General features: G+C 43.7%; 1 protein-coding gene and 2 pseudogenes across 2 annotated transcripts in view; 2 read left to right on the top strand and 1 right to left on the bottom strand.

Annotated features, from left to right (window-relative positions):
* Positions 1-19,258, top strand: part of LOC126091901 (ATP-binding cassette sub-family G member 1-like) — an 816,748-nt gene that overhangs the window by 320,788 nt on the left and 476,702 nt on the right. The gene's annotated exons all lie outside the window — the stretch shown is intronic.
* Positions 7,568-7,685, bottom strand: LOC126093167 (5S ribosomal RNA; annotated as a pseudogene).
* On the top strand, positions 15,626-15,743 carry LOC126093171 (5S ribosomal RNA; annotated as a pseudogene).

Here is a 19,258-nt window from a genome sequence, read left to right as displayed (position 1 = left end):
TATGCTGAGAAACCAAATTTCAGGCATTACTTCTCCCCACGCTTAACGACAGAGAGCATCGGCGTTTGCGTAGATCGTCAGTGCTAACAGACCAGCAACACTGCGTGAAATAACAGCAGAAATCAATGTCACATACGACGAACGCATCCCTTACGGCACTGCAGCGAAATTTGGCGTTAATGGACTATGGCAGCAGCCGACCGACGCGAGTGCCTTTGCTAACAACACGAAATCGCCTGCAGCGCCTCTCCTGGCATCGTGACAATATCGGTTGGACTACACACGGCTGGAAAACCGTGGCCCCGTCACATGAGTCCGTATTTCAGCTGGTAAGAGCTGATGGTAGGGTTTGAGTGTGGCGCACACCTCGTGAAGCCATTGACCCACAATGTCAACAGGGAACTGTGCAGGCTGGTGGTGGTCTCATAATTGTGTGGTCTGTGTTTACATGGAATGGACTGGGTCCTCTGGTCCAACTGAACCTATCATTGACTGGAAATGTTTATGTTCGGATACTATTGGAGACTATTGGCAGCCATTCATGGACTTCATGTTTCCAAACACGTCACCGGGCTACAAGTCTTCGCGTTTGGTTTTGAAGAACATTCTGAACAATTGAAGCGAATGATCCCCTGTCGCCGACATGAATCCCATCGAACAGTTATGAGACGTAATCGACAGGTCAGTTCGTGCAGAAAATCCTTCACAGGCGACACTTCCGCAATTACGGGCGGCTGTAGAGGCAGCATTGCTCAATATTTCTGCAGGGGGCTTCCGACGCCTTGTTGAGTCCCGGCCACGTCGAGCTGATGGTACGATGTTAAGAGATATACCGTGACTTTTGTTACCTTAATGTAGTGTGCCACCAGGCCACAGGTACTTGTGATGTGGGCTCAGTAGAGTGAGTGCTGAAGCCTCGAAAGAGTAGAGAAGCAACTACACTTCATTGAGCCATCATTTCGTTCGTTTTCATTAGTCGCAAATCGCGATGAGACGTAGGATAATTTGACGATTGTGGGTAACGAAAGCGGCGCCCATGCCGCCTCTCAGATAATGCCAAACCGTTCTGCTGCCATTGTATCATTACTCGTCTATCTCTCTCGCTCATCTCGTTATTTAATGTTTCTTATTGCCTGAGAATTGTTCTATACAATTATCTGAGCAATGTCTACTGAATTTGTTCTTGCATTTATTTTTTGTTATTGATGATTTAAGCACTCTCTGCCGCCTTTTCAGTGGTATTATTGCTGTTCTGTCTGTGTTATTTAATTGTATGTGAATTGGAAGACCCTAATGTAAAATATAACGTGCGTTTCATAAATAATGCGACCAAATTCATAAAAAATCTTTCATTGAATATATTTGTACAAATAATCAAAAATTTTCTAAATAGCACCCTCTTGCGTCGATAAACTTCTGGAGGCGGTGTTTCCATGTCTGGAAGGCATCCTGGAATGCCTTTTCCGGAACGTCCTTTAGAGCTGATGTAACATGCGCCTGGATGCTTTCAATCGTGTCCCAATATTTTCTTTTCATGACTCCTTTTAATCGAGGAAACAAAAATAGTCAGCGGGAGCCAGGTCAGGACTGTAGGGAGGCTAGGAAACCAATGGGGTCTAGGTTCTGGCCAGGAAGTCGTTGACAATGAAGGCGCTGAGACGGCGTGTCGTCGTAGTGAACTTCCCACGTGTCCTTGATGTCGCTTCGGCAGTGCATGACCCTCCTTTTCAGTCTTTTGAGCACTTCCAAATAGAAAGCCGAGTTCACTGTAGTCCCAGTAGGTACGAATTCGTGGTGGACAAAGCCTCTGTCGTCAAAGAAGACAATGAGCATGGTTTTTATCCTGGACTTGCTCATTCGTGCCTTCTTGGGACGGGACGACGATGGGGTGTGCCACTCTGAACTCTGCCTTTTTGTCTCAGGGTCGTACTCAAAAATCCACGACTCATCTCCAGTGATAACATAGTTTAAAAAATAAGGACAATTTTCACACATTTCCAACATTTCTCGGCACCGAAGCACTTGCATGTGCTTGTGTTCGTCGGTCAACACTCCTGTGACGAGTTTGGCACACACCTTTCCCATGTTAAAATCTTCTGTCACAATGCGGAAAACGGTAGTTTTTGACACGTTTCGAGTTTGTGCTATCAATTGAAGGCTCAGCCGTCTGCCAGAGTTCAAACAATCGCGCACACGCGTCACATTTTCGTCGACTCGTGCGGTTGATGGCTGTCCACTGCGAGGTTCGTCGGTGATCTCCTCTCGGCCCTCCATGAACGACTTGTGCCATCGGAAAACTTGTGACTTGGACAAGCAATCAGTCCCAAAGGCATGCTGAAGTAATGGAAACGTGTCGGTGGCGGACTTCCCAAGTTTAACGCAAAATTTGATAGCGTACCGTTGCTCTACACAATGGTCCATTGTGCCGCGTTACATAAACTCAAAATGGGGTTCAAGGAAACGCACGTCCTGGCTCTCCGGCAGCTCGCAGCCGAATGAGACAAAGAGCGTATTGAAGCTAACACCCCCCCCCCCCCCTCACCCCAGCCTCCACTTAGCCCAGCCTGTTACAACATGCTGTGGTGTACCGTTGCGTCAGAAATATTTGTCACATTACTTATGGAACGCACTCTGTATATCCATATTTGCAAGTTACTTATAGCTAATTCCATTTCTCGCTTATCAACCTCCATAATTTGCGGTCTCCCAATATGCCTCTTGGATACCAGAGGGAAAACGAAAAACAAAGTCGACCAACGGATCTCCATATCTTCTTTGACCACGCATTACTATCAGTTCTTTCCAAATGGCCTTACTGCACTGACATCTGCCTCTCAACAGCTTCTGTTATCTTCCTTTCAGTTTTCATCATTTTTATGAAGTGGACTGCTCTTGAAGACTCCAGCACTTCGTCTTCAGTAATGCATAGCAGTTAATCTTTCTTTTTTTCTTCCTCATTTTTCAAACTTGTGACCCATGTACACAAATACTCCTACGTGTTGTATGTAATCTTTTTATCTTCGTTTCTCGCCTTATTATTCCATTACTTCAGTATCGTGTACGCAAGATATAAAAGGGCAATGCATTGACGAATCTGTTATTTGTACTCAGGTGATTCATGTCAAAAGGTTTCCGACGTGATTATGGCTGCACAGCGGGAATTAACAGACTTCGTGCTAGACGCATGGGACATTTCATTTCTAAAATCGTTAGGGAATTCAATACCGAGATGTAGTTGCGGAAAACATGCTTTCCTTGCGCAATGTTATTTAAAATATCGTCTACACGCTTCCAAGCTGCAAGTGTAGCCATGCCTAGATATTTAGAAAAACAAAGACATTTGATGTTAAAATTCTCAGCATCTAAATCATGTGTTCGTCACCAACCTGTATCGTACACTCAGACTCTAATGCATTTATGTAAATTGAAGGTGGAGGGAGGAGAAAAGAAAGGTAAGGGAAGGAACTAAGATATCAGCTGCATCGGGACTTTATGTGGAAACAGTGGCGACAAGTGATAATGCGTGCCGGACCGCTACTCGAACCCGAGATCTCCAGCTTACTAGGGAGTTGCGTTAATCACTGCGTGTCCTCCATTCTCCCAGTTTTAGATTCCCGCTAGATATCAAACGTTAATGTGCATCCGTACTAAACGCAGTGAATTGATTGTCCAACGATGCGCGTCAATTATATGTGTGCGTGGTGTCTGTTCTTTTGAAGATGTACGAAAGAGCAGACACCAAGCATTCATATAATCTGATACATATGTTTATCAGTGTCTAAATACGACACTCATCTGTCTAGCATTTTTAAGGTACTCTATCGTGTCATGTAATCTTGTCTCTAACTATGGTGATGCCCAGAGTGAGTGAGCTGAAATATTGGCTTGTATTTAGGGCAGCGGTTCCCAAACGTTTTCTCTGATGGAACATTTTGAAAATACTTTTACTTTGATGGAATATCTTCTTTTTTCCAATGTTTATAAATTTGTTTAAAATGAGAAAAACTTGTTCTATCCAACGATTAATTCAATTTTAAAACAACTAATAACACAGAAGTCACATATATAATTTTTTTAAATAGTTAGCGTCGTCAAAAAGTCTGAACTTCCTGCGGAATACCAGCGTCCCGCGGACTGCAGTTTGGGGAACTCTGGTCTTGCGACAGCAAATGTTGATGCCCATCGGGAGAGCCGATCGGGTGCCCTCGGCTGTCCTCGGGTCTTCTCCACATAGCGCTTACTAGTGGCAGACAACGACAGCTTACTGTCATCTTTAGGACAAGTAGCTGTTTGAGTCACTTGATGCATGCGTGACTAGTTCCGGTTTGAATTAGTAACCGTGAAAGCCAATGTATGAAATCAACTCAGAGCTTTGAAATTCATAACTGTATGTTAATTACTGACGTTTTTAATCTTGTGTACATTGTCACAGTCTTCACAATGTGTACACGTGCCGAGGCCGCTTATGCAGCTTTCAGGACCTGTAGTTCACAGTAATGAAGGAATTTGCCAAAAATTCCTCGAAAATATACTTTAAGGCAAGGAAACGACACACCACGAAGGAATTATCGGAATGGGACGGAAATCGGTAGATGTGAAGTACATGTACAGACAGGCAAATGATTACAGTTTCAGAAAGACTAGATGACTTATTCAAGAGCAAGAGTTTTGCAAATTGAGCAAGTCAGTAATGCTTTGCACCACATCCGGCCTATATGCAAGCAGTTATTCGCTTGTCGTTGATTCATAGGATTGTTGGACGTCCTATCAGGGTTATCGTGGCAAATTCTGTCCAATCGGTGCATTAGATCGTTAAATCCCGAACTCATTGCAGTAACCTTGTAACTTTCTTTAATAAAAATAAATTAGTGTAACGTTCTTTATAAATATCTTTGTGTTATCCAAATTTGCTGTGTGATGTGTTGTTGAGCAAACGGTGTGCTTAATCAGTTTTACTGTAATCCAAAGGAAAATTAACCAACTTAGTCTGGAAAACCAGTATGTAATGCCTATAATGAAATGAATCCCTTTGAAATTTACTCAGTCTCGTGAGCAGCTAGTTCTATGGCCCTGTGCAATAAAATGATAGAATTCCCTATGCAAAAAAAAAAAAACAATGCAATACATCTTTCTTAATTCTTGAGTCGCAGCGGATGTAATCTTGGTATTCTGTTCTCTCCACAGCAGGCATACAAAATATTCAGTCTTGGCTCAGCGAAGTGCAATGCCGGCCGTAAAATAGCTTCATGCAAATAATGTCAGTAGATTAGTTGATAAATGAATGACCTTGCTAATGGTCAGTGATAATTTTGGATATTGGCTCAGCGCTGTGCAATACCGCCTCCATTGAAACTGTTGCAAACATTAATACTTTTCTTATTCTGGCACATTAATATTTTTTTGACTCTGACTCAAAAATCATTTCTTTTTAAAAAATACTCATTGGATTTAGACAAACACGACATGGAAGGGGATGAGGTACCGATAACGGGATATGCTAAGACCGGAATCTTTAGTTCAAAAATTGTATTCAAAATAAAGTTTCTCCTTCACAAAATCTGATATGAAACATTTTACGCTGACTTCAAAATCAGTGAACTCCTCAACTGTTCTACAATTCTCATGTACTGGCGTAGTTAACAATACTTGGATTCTTACATGACAAAAAGTCTAAAATCGTTTAACAAAATAGATTCCAAAATTTAACTTGTCCATATCAGGATTACAAAACATACAAAATATTACAAATCGGGTATGCCTAATCAACCTATACATTAAACCTGATGGGAAATACTTGGTTCCAACATTGGATGGTCAATACTGTAAAATTAGTAAGATCCACATTGCGTTGCTGCGTACTTAAAACTAAATATACAAAATTTCATTACCTTACAAAACTGTATTATGCTGCGCCCATAGGCCAACAGCTAAATTCTCACAGCTAGCCACTTGCTTGAAGTCTTACATCCTACCTTTAACAGCGTGCAACGGCAACTGCTACTGCGCTCTGCGCGCCCCTACTTACAATCCATTCTGCCGCCCAGGCAACATCTTTGGTTCAGCGGTGTCAAAGATACAATCCCTTCAGTATATGAAAACCATTTCTCGTCATTTTTCATGAAATATATTACAAAATCGGGCTCCACGTACAAGTGGACCCCCCACAACATTCTCCATTCTCAGTTGGGGGGAGGTCCGGCGAGCTTGCTGGCCAAAGTAAGGTTTGGCAAGAACGAACACAACCAGTAGAAACTCCCGGCGTCCTGAAATGTAAGCCCAGAATGATTTGCGATGAAGGGCAACAAAACGGGGCATAGAATATCGTCGCCGCTTTGCTGTAAGAGTGCCGTAGGTGGCAACCAGAGGGGCTCTGATGTGAAAAGAAATGGCACCCCATAGCATCACTTCTGGTTGTCTGGCCATACGGCAGGCGAGTCAGATTGGTATCCCACCGCGGTCTAGGGTGTCTCCAGACACGTCTTCGTTTGTCATCGTGGCTCAAGTCGAAGCGGGACTCATCACTAAAGGCATTTCTACTCCAGCTATTGAGATTCCAGGATAGACGTGTCTGGAGACGCCCTGGACAGCAGTGCGATTCCAACCTGATTGTTGCCCACCGACCGGCCGTCGTGGCCGAGCGGTTCTAGGCGCTCCAGTTCGGAACCGCGCTGCTGCTACGGTCGCAGGTTCGAATCCTGCTTCGGGCATGGATGTGTGTGATGTCCTTAGGTTTAAGTAGTTCTAAGTCTAGAGGACTGATGACCTTAGATGTTGAGTCCCATAGTGCTCAGAGCCATTTGCTGCCCACCAGCAATTTAAATCATTTAATAAAGCCAAGTCTTCTGGTCCATTTTGTATACCAATTAGGTTCCTTTCAGAATATGCTGATATAACAGTGCGGTACTTAATAATCATATACAGCCATTTGCTCAAAGAAAGATTCGTGCCTGAAGACTGGAAAGTTGCACAGGTCAAATCAATAATCAAGAAAAGAAATAGCAGTAATCCGAAGAATTGCAGGGTCACATCACTGATCTCATTTGCAGTAGGGTTTTGGAACATACACTGTGTTCGAACATTATTACGCAACGCTATTTTCTATACATCTCTCAGTGTTGTCGGTGCCTATAGACGACTAACACTATTGCCTGCAGTCGTTAGCGATATGCAGTTGAAAGCTGGCAGCAGCGCTCCTATCTGTCAGGGATCTTCTTTCTCAGACTCGACTGTAGCTCTTTATGTACACGAAGGAATGAATGCTATCAACAGGAAATCAGAAATTTATTTCATATTTCCAGATATGCTGAAGGCTTTCGAAATTTCGGAGCCTCTAGTTGTTAGCTCCCCGAAAATACAACTGCATGTTCTACCTTTGCCAACTCCTCCCGAACAGGCCATGAAGGCCCAAAGGTACCAACCGGTCGCCGTGTCATCCTCAGCCGACAGGTCAGCCCACGTGGTCAGCACACCGCTCTCCCGGCCGTATGTCAGTTTCCGAGACCGGAGCTGCTACTTCTCAATCGAGTAGCTCCTCAGTTTGCCTCACAAGGGCTGAGTGCACCCCGCTTGCCAACAGCGCTCGGCAGACCGGATGGTTACCCATCCAAGTGCTAGCCCAGCCCGACAGCGCTTAACTTCGGTGATCTGACAGGAACCGGTATTAGCACTGCGGCAAGGCCGTTGGCCTACTTTTGCCAGATTGTGGGTAGTTAAAAATACCGATTTATCACTTACCTGAGTAACTTTATCAATAGCGACATATATCAGATACTTGAATAACAATGTGAAACCTTCAGCAATAGTTTCGCTTGAAGTAAAAACTGTTTCTAATCACTACAACAAGGCTCTATCATCTACGTAACTATAAACAGTCAAGGAACGCTGTAACATCACAGAGCACAACTCAAAAGAACTCTTTGACAGTTCGGGGGAACATAGCAGCTGACATAATTCTCAGCTGACGCCAATCGGCGAAATCGGCGCTACAGCAGCCATCGCGGGGGAAGTGCAGCGCCCTACAGAAAGCGTGCTGGTGGTGGTGGTGTTTCCGGTGGTGGCCGAAGTCGTGGTCCCTCAGCTGGTTGCAGTTCCTGGAACACATATGGGGGCTTCAATCAGTAGAGAAGGTAGAGTGTGTGCCAATTACCGTTATGTCCACAGTGCGCGCTCCTCGTCGTAGGGCTCTGTGAAGACCTATGTACGGTGGGTGAACGGAAGGTTTGAGGCCATCCGTACGAAGCATGACGTGCGTACTTGCTTCCAGGTCATGATTTACATAGGTGGAAGATGTGACACGTCGTCAATCTCGGTGAGGATGATCCGAGACATGTGTTCCCTCAATTGATGAAAGAAGTCGCCATGATTGTGGTCAGTAAGTTGGAAGCGTTGCACGTCTACAAATTCTCCCGGTAGGCGTAGCGCTTCACTGTACGCTGACGATGAATCTAAGTCGGGCTTGTAGGTACTTCTTAGGCCAAGTAAGACCACTGATAAAGCTATAGTCCAATAGGTCTCATGGCACGTAAGTTTTGCCTTTACGGAACGGTGCCAGCGTTTCGTAATACAGTTGCAGGCCGAGTGATAACTTCTTATTTTGTGGTTAACAGTGCCGCTGAATTTGTTCAACTTAAACAGTTTAGATTCGAACTGGCGGCCGCAGTTCGTTGTGACGAGTAGCGATCAATCAAATGGAGCAATCCAGATTGAGACGAAAGTAGAAGCTAAGGTTTGTATGCAGATGTTGTCTATTGGCATTGCTGCTGCTCAGCGAGTAGAACGATCGATCATGGTCAGAATGTGAGGTTGACCATTAGATGGAGTCAAGGGGCCTAAACCGTCAATATGTACATGCGCAAATCGTGTAATTAAATCTGGAAATTTGTCCGCAGGTGCGTGCAAATGGAGGGAAACTTTGCTTTGCTGGCATTTGACGCATATACTAGTCCGCTGTGTACAGTGCCTCTGAACTACAGGTCAAACAAGCCGTCGTAAGACTAGGCGGAACGTTGGCCTGACGCCAAGGCGGCGCAAGTAGCACACACGTTCTAAGGCGCTTCTGTGGAATGTAGCTGGCAAGAATGGACAAGGTTTTCCAGCAGATAAGTCATGGTATAATTTGACATCTGCGTCAGGAACATCAACAAGTTGCAAGTCTAAAGTTGATGATGTATCCTTGAGGAGATTCTGGTCTCTTGTGCCTTGGCGAGTCGCCGCGAAATCGATAGTGTTTCAAATGCTGCTGACAAGGAAAAGACAATCTGTTACTACATTGTCAATTACAGGGACTTGTCCGATGTCCGTTTTAAATTGGGTGATAAATAAAAGTTGATTATGTTTGCGAGGCGAGCAATTGTTTTGCAAGAATGCGTAAGTGAGCAGCTAATGGTCCATCTTCTAGTTGTGTGCGAAAGTGCCTGATGGCCTCGTAAATTGCAATTAGTTCCCTGTTCTTTGTTGTGATGGAGACAGCTTAGGCTAGATAAATGCCAATGGCTGCCAGGTCCCATTGTGGAACTGCTATAGTCCGCAGCTCGTGGTCGTGCGGTAGCGTTCTCGCTTCCCGCTCCCGGGTTCCCGGGTTCGATTCCCGGCTGGGTCAGGGATTTTCTCTGCCTCGTGATGACTGGGTGTTGTGTGCTGTCCTTAGGTTAGTTAGGTTTAAGTAGTTCTAAGTTCTAGGGGACTGATGACCATATCTGTTAAGTCCCATAGTGCTCAGAGCCATTTGAACCATTTGGAACTGCTATAACACTGCACCTATAACTGTTTCACTCGAGCGTACAACTAATGTGAAGGTGCTGTGTCCGTTGTGCTCTGTTTTGCCGCTTCGAAGGCAGAGATGGTTCAAATGGCTCTGAGCACTATGGGACTTAATTTCTAAGGTCATCAGTCCCTTAGAACTTAGAACTACTTAAACGTAACTAACCTAAGGACATCACACACATCCATGCCCGAGGCAGGATTCGAACCTGCGATCGTAGCGGTCGCGCAGTGCCAGACTGTAGCACCTAGAACCGCTCGGCCACCCCGGCCGGCGAAGGCAGAGATCATGGCATCCGATCACTGAATCGGTGAGCTGCCCTTGATTTTCGGACCAGTGAGTCTTGCAGTCGACAGTTATTGTAGCTCAAGCGAGTGTAGCAGAAAGTTTAGCACGTCAGAAAGCGACGTAATTCTTTAGCAGTACTTGGTCGAGCAATCTGTAGGATGGCTTCGACTTTGTCCGGCAACAGTAGCGAAGCGGCGGATGGAAACTGCTGTCCTAGAAGGTTGATCTGCGACTGACCAAACACACACTTAGCGGCGTTGAAAGTCACGTCATACCTGTTTATCTTGCTATTTGTGTTGCTCAGCGCTCAAAAAACGAGAATATTGCCTAAGTAGCAAAGCAGTAGGGAGGACCTTGCAATATCGAATTGATAAATCTTTGCCATGACTGCGCAGCATCCGTGAATCCAAATCTCATAAAAAGCCTTTCAAACATCCATAGGGAGTGAAGATGGCATTATTTGGAACATCTTTCGCTACCACTGCAGTTTGTGTAAACACATTAGCACAATAAAGGATACTGAACAATGCTGCTCCGAATAAAGCAGCGTAACTAACGCACTGGGTACCAGTCTGGCACTTTTCGGGCATTATGTGCACCGTAGTCTCCACACGGACACCATGCACCACCCTTCTTTGGCACTAGGTGTAAGAAAGACGACCATGGCTACAGGATGGACGAATGATGCCTTCCTTCAGCGTGCCGTCAAACACCGTCTTCGCAATGACTAAGTGATAGGGATCTAAATGTCTGCGTCGACACGAGATACAAGATAGGTGGACCGTCAGCAGTGTTTATATGATGTATGGTATTGTAACGTACCGCTGTAGACGCCCCAGGCGGACACATCATGGCTGTAAACTATTGCAGTAGGCCCGCGTACTCGACCTCACCGCTGGCCGTTTGCACAGTTTTGGCCGTTTGCACAGTCTTCGCCCTGTGCACCGTTGCGCAACGTCGGAAACCTGAAGCTGTCAGGACCGTGACGCTGTTGACAGCGGTGTGTAGAGATGCGATAGTAGGATGCCTCGTCTTATTGGTAACTCTTTCGAATATGCTCCAAACGTAGTACTAGTGGGGGTGCAAATCCTGGCTATTTGGGGGCCAGAACTCCTTTGCGCAGAACATGTCAACGTTATCCGAGAGCCAGTCGTGGGCTAAATGGCTCGTAGGAGGTCCGCCTCTGCCATCCGACGCTTTGTTCGCTCGCTGCCATTCAACACTGACACCAATTTCCTCATCGATGCCCCCAGGTCCTTCGAAATGAGCGCCTGAGTCTTTTCGATTGCCGCAGTTCGTGACACGCGTTTCCTCGAATGAGGTTTCCTCGCCGGTTTAGCAGAACCTTCCCTAGACTTCTCCGAAGCATTATACTTGGCCGCAATATCGCAAACGGTTGGTCTCGGGTACCCGAAGAATCGAACTACTGTATTTCAGTGGGCGAACGACAATCGCGGCTCTTGGGTTTTATTCCGCACTCGTCCGTAACATCTAGGCCATTTTGAGGTTCTGACTGTTTACTAGATGCCTATGGCTTTCAAAAACACCATTCGCGACCTTCGGCGGAACTACGATATGGCGGAAATTCACATTGAAATTTGTCCTAATTTAAGCACTGCACCCTGTAGTTTGAAGGTCACTCGAAGAACCCTCTGCCAGGTATTTAAGTGTGAAATGCTGACTAGTTATGTACATTCACGGAACTCCTACAGAGTAGACGAGATCCCTTAGCAAACATAATAAACAAATCGTTCACTTCGAGGAAATTTCCAGACTGTTTAGAACAGGTGACAGCTGCACCTCTGCTAAAGAAGGGTAATGCAGAAAGCATAGAAAACTAATGGTCTATTTCCCTGTTGTCACTATTTAAAAAATAATAGAAACAGTTATTATGAAATACAATTAATGAATAACTTGAATAAATGGCTTCTGAAATGGTAGAAGTACAGAATCAGCCATAGTAGAATCCACAAAATTGATGCCTGATGCTCTTGAAAAACCTGTGTTACAGGGATATTTTTAGATCTTGCTAAGGGCGCTGCTACTGTGGGCCATATTATTCTACCAAATAAGTTAAAAGATTTAGGAATAAGAGGTGTAGATAATCGTTGGTTCCAGTCATACCTGTCAGATAGAATTAAAAGAGTGGAGACAACACACACTTCAGATAAGTCTGAACTTCTTGGAAAACGTTTATCAGAACCAAAATCAGTAATGTAGGAGTTCCTTAGAGTTGCGTATTAGGGCCAGTACTGTTCCTGATATACAGGGTCGTTATAATTAAACAGTCCTATTTACCGTATGGGTACCCAACTTCATAGGAATGATGTTCAGACTGTGCGCTGCAGGATTTGTGTTGTTAGTAGTGTTGGTTTCAGGATTTGTTGTTAGGCGTTAGTACTGGTATGCCGACGTTGGATTTTCTTTGAAGAACTTGGACACCAAGGACAAGCAACGTGAACGGCACATGTTACAGTTCTCTACTTCGCCGACATGTGATCACTGCTCTACGGTAGAGAGATGCTTCGTACTGTTTTGATGCACGACTTCGCTACACTTCATATTGCTCATGAGGTCACCAGTTTACCCCGTTGCACATTTGGAGAAAACCGAATCATTGGTCGATCGTTCCAAACTATGTGGCCACCAAGATCACCTCATTCGAATCCGTGTAGTATCTGGCTGCGGGTTTACCTGAAGGAGATGGTTCATCAGTGGGACACTAAGAAGAGGTAGATGTTTCGGGCAGCGGTAGAGCAATCTCTTGTTCGGTTCCAGGCTGTCTTGAAGAACATGATCGTCACACTGAGCAACGCTTGTAACTTGGAACATAAACATAGTACACAATCAAGAGTGTTACCCTCTCGTGGGCAAAATTAGACTGTTATGGTTTATTCTTTATTTCTCTTCCGCATGTTCTTACAAATCTTTCCATAAAGTTTTATTGTTCTGCGATCACTCGTTATTCGTGAGGGCCCCCTCAAAAAGTAGCCATGTTGTTGTTGTTGTTATGGTCTTCAGTCCTGAGACTGGTTTGATGCAGCTCTCCATGCTACTCTATCCTGTGCAAGCTTCTTCATCTCCCAGTACCTACTGCAGCCTACATCCTTCTGAATCTGCTTAGTGTATTCATCTCTTGGTCTCCCCCTACGATTTTTACCCTCCACGCTGCCCTCCAATACTAAACTGGTGATCCCTCGATGCCTCAGAACATGTCCTACCAACCGATCCCTTCTTCTGGTCAAGTTGTGCCACAAACTCCTCTTCTCCCCAATCCTATTCAATACTTCCTCATTAGTTATGTGATCTACCCATCTAATCTTCAGCATTCTTCTGTAGCACCACATTTCGAAAGCTTCTATTCTCTTCTTGTCCAAACTATTTACCGTCCATGTTTCACTTCCATACATGGTTACACTCCATACAAATACTTTCAGAAATGACTTCCTGACACTTAAATCTATACTCGATGTTAACAAATTTCTCTTCTTCAGAAACGCTTTCCTTGCCATTGCCAGTCTACATTTTATATCCTCTCTACTTCGACCATCATCAGTTATTTTGCTCCCCAAATAGCAAAACTCCTTTACTACTTTAAGTGTCTCATTTCCTAATCTAATACCCTCAACATCACCCGACTTAATTTGACTACATTCCATTATCCTCGTTTTGCTTTTGTTGATGTTCATCTTATATCCTCCCTTCAAGACGCCATCCATTCCATTCAACTGCTCTTCCAAGTCCTTTGCTGTCTCTGACAGAATTACAATGTCATCGGCGAACCTCAAAGTTTTTATTTCTTCTCCATGGATTTTAATACCTACTCCGAATTTTTCTTTTGTTTCCTTTACTGCTTGCTCAATATACAGATTGAATAACATCGGGGAGAGGCTACAACCCTGTCTTACTCCCTTCTTAACCACTGCTTCCCTTTCATGTCCCTCAACTCTTATAACTGCCATCTGGTTTCTGTACAAATTGTAAATAGCCTTTCGCTCCCTGTATTTTACCCCTGCCACCTTTAGAATTTGAAAGAGAGTATTCCAGTCAACATTGTCAAAAGCTTTCTCTAAGTCTACAAATGCTAGAAACGTAGGTTTGCCTTTCCTTAATCTTTCTTCTAAGATAAGTCGTAAGGTCAGTATTGCCTCACGTGTGCCAACATTTCTACGGAATACAAACTAATCTTCCCCGAGGTCGGCTTCTACTAGTTTTTCCATTCGTCTGTAAAGAATTCGTGTTAGTATTTTGCAGCTGTGGCTTATTAAACTGATTGTTCGGTAATTTTCACATCTGTCAACACCTGCTTTCTTTGGGATTGGAATTATTATATTCTTCTTGAAGTCTGAGGGTATTTCGTCTGTTTCATACATCTTGCTCACCAGGTGGTAGAGTTTTGTCAGGACTGGCTCTCCCAAGGCCGTCAGTAGTTCCAATGGAATGTTGTCTACTCCGGGGGCCTTGTTTCGACACAGGGCTTTCAGTGCTCTGTCAAACTCTTCACGCAGTATAGTATCTCCCATTTCGTCTTCATCTACATCCTCTTCCATTTCCATAATATTGACCTCAAGTTCATCGCCCTTGTATAGACCCTCTATATACTCCTTCCACCTTTCTGCTTTCCCTTCTTTGCTTAGAACTGGGTTTCCATCTGAGCTCTTGATGTTCATACAAGTGGTTCTCTTATCTCCAAAGGTCTCTTTAATTTTCCTGTAGGCAGTATCTATCTTACCCCTAGTGAGATAAGCCTCTACATCCTTACATTTGTCTTCTAGCCATCCCTGCTTAGCCATTTTGCACTTCCTGTCGATATCATTTTTGAGACGTTTGTACTCCTTTTTGCCTGCTTCATTTACTGCATTTTTATATTTTCTCCTTTCATCAATTAAATTCAATATTTCTTCTGTTACCCAAGGATTTCTACTAGCCCTCGTCTTTTTACCTACTTGATCCTCTGCTGCCTTCACTACTTCATCCCTCAAAGCTACCCATTCTTCTTCTACTGTATTTCTTTCCCCCATTCCTGTCAATTGTTCCCTTATGCTCTCCCTGAAACTCTGTACAACCTCTGGTTCTTTCAGTTTATCCAGGTCCCATCTCCTTAAATTCCCACCTTTTTGCAGTTTCTTCAGTTTTAATCTACAGGTCATAACCAATAGATTGTGGTCAGAGTCCACATCTGCCCCTGGAAATGTCTTACAATTTAAAACCTGGTTCCTAAATCTCTGTCTTACCATTATATAATCTATCTGATACCTTTTAGTATCTCCAGGGTTCTTCCATGTATACAACCTTCTATCATGATTCTTAAACCAAGTGTTAGCTATGATTAAGTTGTGCTCTGTGCAAAATTCTACCAGGCGGCTCCCTCTTTCATTTCTTAGCCCCAATCCATATTCACCTACTACGTTTCCTTCTCTCCCTTTTCCTACACTCGAATTCCAGTCACCCATGACTATTAAATTTTCGTCTCCCTTCACTATCTGAATAATTTCTTTTATTTCATCATACATTTCTTCAATTTCTTCGTCATCTGCAGAGCTAGTTGGCATATAAACTTGTACTACTGTAGTATGGGGCAACGGCCTTGCCGCAGTGGCTACACCGGTTCCCGTGAGATCACCGAAGTTAAGCGCTGTCGGGCGTGGTCGGCACTGGAATGGGTGACCCTCCAGGCCGCCATGCGCTGTTGTCATTTTTCGGGGTGCACTCAGCCTCGTGATGCCAATTGAGGAGCTACTCGACCGAATAGTAGCGGCTTCGGTCAAGAGTACCACCATAACGACAGGGAGAGCGGTGTGCTGACCCCACGCCCCTCCTATCTGCATCCTCCACTGGGGATGATACGGCGGTCGGATGGTCCCGGTAGGCCACTCGTGGCCTGACGACGGAGTGCTGTACTTTAATGACTTTCCCAGTAGTGTTTGGTCATGGAAAAAATCTCTCTTTTCTGATAATATCAATATTATAGTGACCGAGAAGTCAGTAGAACTCTTTGCAGAAAAAGCAAATGTAACCATCAAGAAAGTTTACAATTGGTCAACAGGCAATAAACTGACACTGAAATAAATGCCATGAATTTCAGTTTGAAAATGGAAAAGGGCTCTTAAATTAATTATAGATGACATCTCTACAGACTGCGCAACCAACACACAATTTCTAGGAACGAAGATTGATTCTCAGTTGAAGTAGCGTGCGCACACAAAGATACTTGGAAGCAGAGTGTCATCAGATGTCGTGCCCTGTCGAAGCCAGTGTCTTTTAGTTACGTACTATTAATGTACACTCAGTTCGTAGCTTTGGAATTTTTTTGTGGGGAACAGATGCACAAATATGGTTTTCCAACTACAGAAAAGGGACACAGGAATAGTAACCAAAAATAGTAGTAAAGTTCATTGTAAAGATCTGTTCAAAACAATGGTGGTTTTAACTTCACCATCTCATTTCATTTACGAATAAATTGTACACATCAAAAATAAAGTTGATAATTATTGTGCAAACAGCTCTGTCCATGACCGTGGATCAGGAACTAGACTGAACTTACATTTATCAAGAAAGAATAAATGCGAAACTCACACAGCATTTTCTACCAGGGAATAAACAATACAGAAAATTTCCCAAATAAATCATCTAATCATCTGGCATTTCAGATAACTCTTTCACAATTTGTTTTTTTCCTTCTTTTTTTTCTCTGCAAAAACTTATTCCACAGCTATGCAATATATAACACGAACGTCTTATCCTCTTTCCGAGTTCAACATCTCACTTATTGTAGAGCGATGGTTACTCAATTTTTCAGGCTAGCAAATGGGAAGTCGCAGTGCACAAAATGGAAACAAGACATCGCCACTATAGACCAGACATCAGCTGATAGTGTGTGTAATGTAACATATGAAACAACGTATGTGCAGTGACTGGGAATGAGAAATGAGCAGTGTAGCACTAGCCTTTTACACTATTACACAACATTTTTGTGAGATAGTATTGTACGCTGGGCAACCCTGATAAAGTTGCACTGATTGGAACAGACTGGCCTTGTATTCGGGAGGGTGTATACTCCACTTCTTACCCAGCCATCTTCATGTAGGTTTACCGTGGTTTCACTAAGTTACTTCAGGCAGATGCCAAGATAGTTCCTACTACAAGGCTAGGGACGTCTACTTGTCCCGCCCTTCTCTAACTACACTTGTAAATGACAGTATTCTTAACTTCGAATACTTCGTGATCATCAATTCTTAGGTTAAGTTTCTCGCTATTCTCATTTCTGCAAGTCTCAATACTTTCGTCTTTCTTCCATATCCTCTAAATCCATGTTCTGTAGTCATCAGACTGTTCATTCCATTCAGCAAATCGTGTAATTCTTCTTCATTAGTGTTTATTCTATTCAGCACGTCGTGATAATTCTTACTTCACTTTCAATGAGGATAACAATTTCATCGGTGAATCTTATCATTGACAAACTTTCACCTTGAATTATTATCCCACTCTTGCGCCTTTCTTTTGCTTACGTCATTGCTTCTTCAATGTGTTGATTGAACAGTAGGGGCGAAAGATTACATCCCTGCCTTACACGCTTTCTGATCCGAACACTTGGTCTTCCAGTCTTATTCATCCCTCTTGGCTCTTGTACGTATTGTATATTACCCATCTTTCACTATAGCTTACCCCTACTTTCCTCAGAATTTCGAACATTGTCGAACTTTTTTTCCAGGCTGAAAAATCCTATGAAAGTGCTTTGTTTTTTCTTCAATCTTGCCTTCTCCTGCTTAGCTGAGTGGTAACGTGTTTGCCTACCATGCAGCGGACACGGTTTCGATTCCTGGCCGGGTTGGAGATTTTCTCCGCTCGTGGACTGGGTGTTGTCCTCATTATCCTTTCATCATCAACCGACACCCAAGTCGCCCAATGTGGTGTCACCTGAAATAAGACTTGCAACTTGGCGGCTGAACTTCCCCGGATGGGTCCTCCTGTCTATCAGTGCCACGCGATCATTTCATTTCAGTCTGGTTTGCATTATCAAGTGCAACGTCAGAACTGCCTCTCTGGTACCTTTACCTTTCCTAAAGCCAAACTGATCGTCATCTAGCAGCTCCTTAATCTTCTTTTCCATTCTTCTGTATATTATCCTTGTCAGCATTTTGGATGCAGGAGCAGTTAAGCTGATTGTGCGATAATTCCCGCACTTCTCTTCGGTATTGTGTGGATGATGCTCTTCCGAAAGCCTGACGACATAGAGCATCTCATACATCCTGCACACTGACATGAATAGTTGTTTTGTTTCCACTTTCACCAATGATTTTAGAAATTCCGATGGATGTCATCTGTCGCTTCTGCCTTATTTTAAGTCATACAGAGATCTCTTAAATTTTGATTCTAATATTAAATACCCTATCTCCTACCTATAGACTGCTGTTTCTCTTTTAACACATCATCAGACAAATCTCCCCCCCCCCCCCATAAAGGCCTTCAATGTGCTCTTCCCAACTGCCCGCAGTCTTCTCTGCATTTAACAGTGGAATTACCATTGCACCTGTAATGTTACCGGCCTTACTTTTAATTTCACGAAACATTGCTCTGACTTTTCTGTATGCTGAATTATTTCTCTCGACAGTCATTTCTCTTTCGATTTCTTCACATTTTTCATGCAACCATTTCGCCTTAGCTTTCCTGCACTTCCTGTTTATTTCATTCGTAAGTAACCTGAGAAAGCTGTATATTACACGTTTTCCCCAGTAGCTTTCTCCTATCCTGAGAATTTCGAACATTCTGCATCATTTTACGTTGGCGAACGCTTTTCCTTCGTCGGCAAATCCTGTGAACGTGTCTTGATCTTTCTTAAGTCTTGCTTCCTGCATCAAGCACATTATCAGAACTACCCCTCTAGCGACTTTACGTTTCCGAAAGCCAAATTGACTGTCATCTAACAGATCCTCAGTTTTCCTTTTCATTCTTCTTCATTGTTGACGGTTATTTACAGAATATTCTCATCTGTCCTCTTTATGTTTTATCGTATTTCTGTTTATTCCTGACTTCGCAGAGGAACTGCGGTAACATACGAATTACGTCATTATCAGCGAACGAATCACAGAACAGAATAAAAGATATTAAAACGCCATGTGTTGATCAAAGTGTCGCATCGACTTCACGTAGCGCTGGAGAATGGGCAATGAGAAACTCCATATGGACACACTGAGGGGAAAAAGCAGCATT

Source organism: Schistocerca cancellata, chromosome 7, assembly GCF_023864275.1.
Source record: "Schistocerca cancellata isolate TAMUIC-IGC-003103 chromosome 7, iqSchCanc2.1, whole genome shotgun sequence".
NCBI classification, from domain to species: Eukaryota; Metazoa; Arthropoda; class Insecta; order Orthoptera; family Acrididae; genus Schistocerca; species Schistocerca cancellata.
Note: the sequence above shows the minus strand (reverse complement) of the source record. Positions and strands in the feature narration are given on the sequence as shown.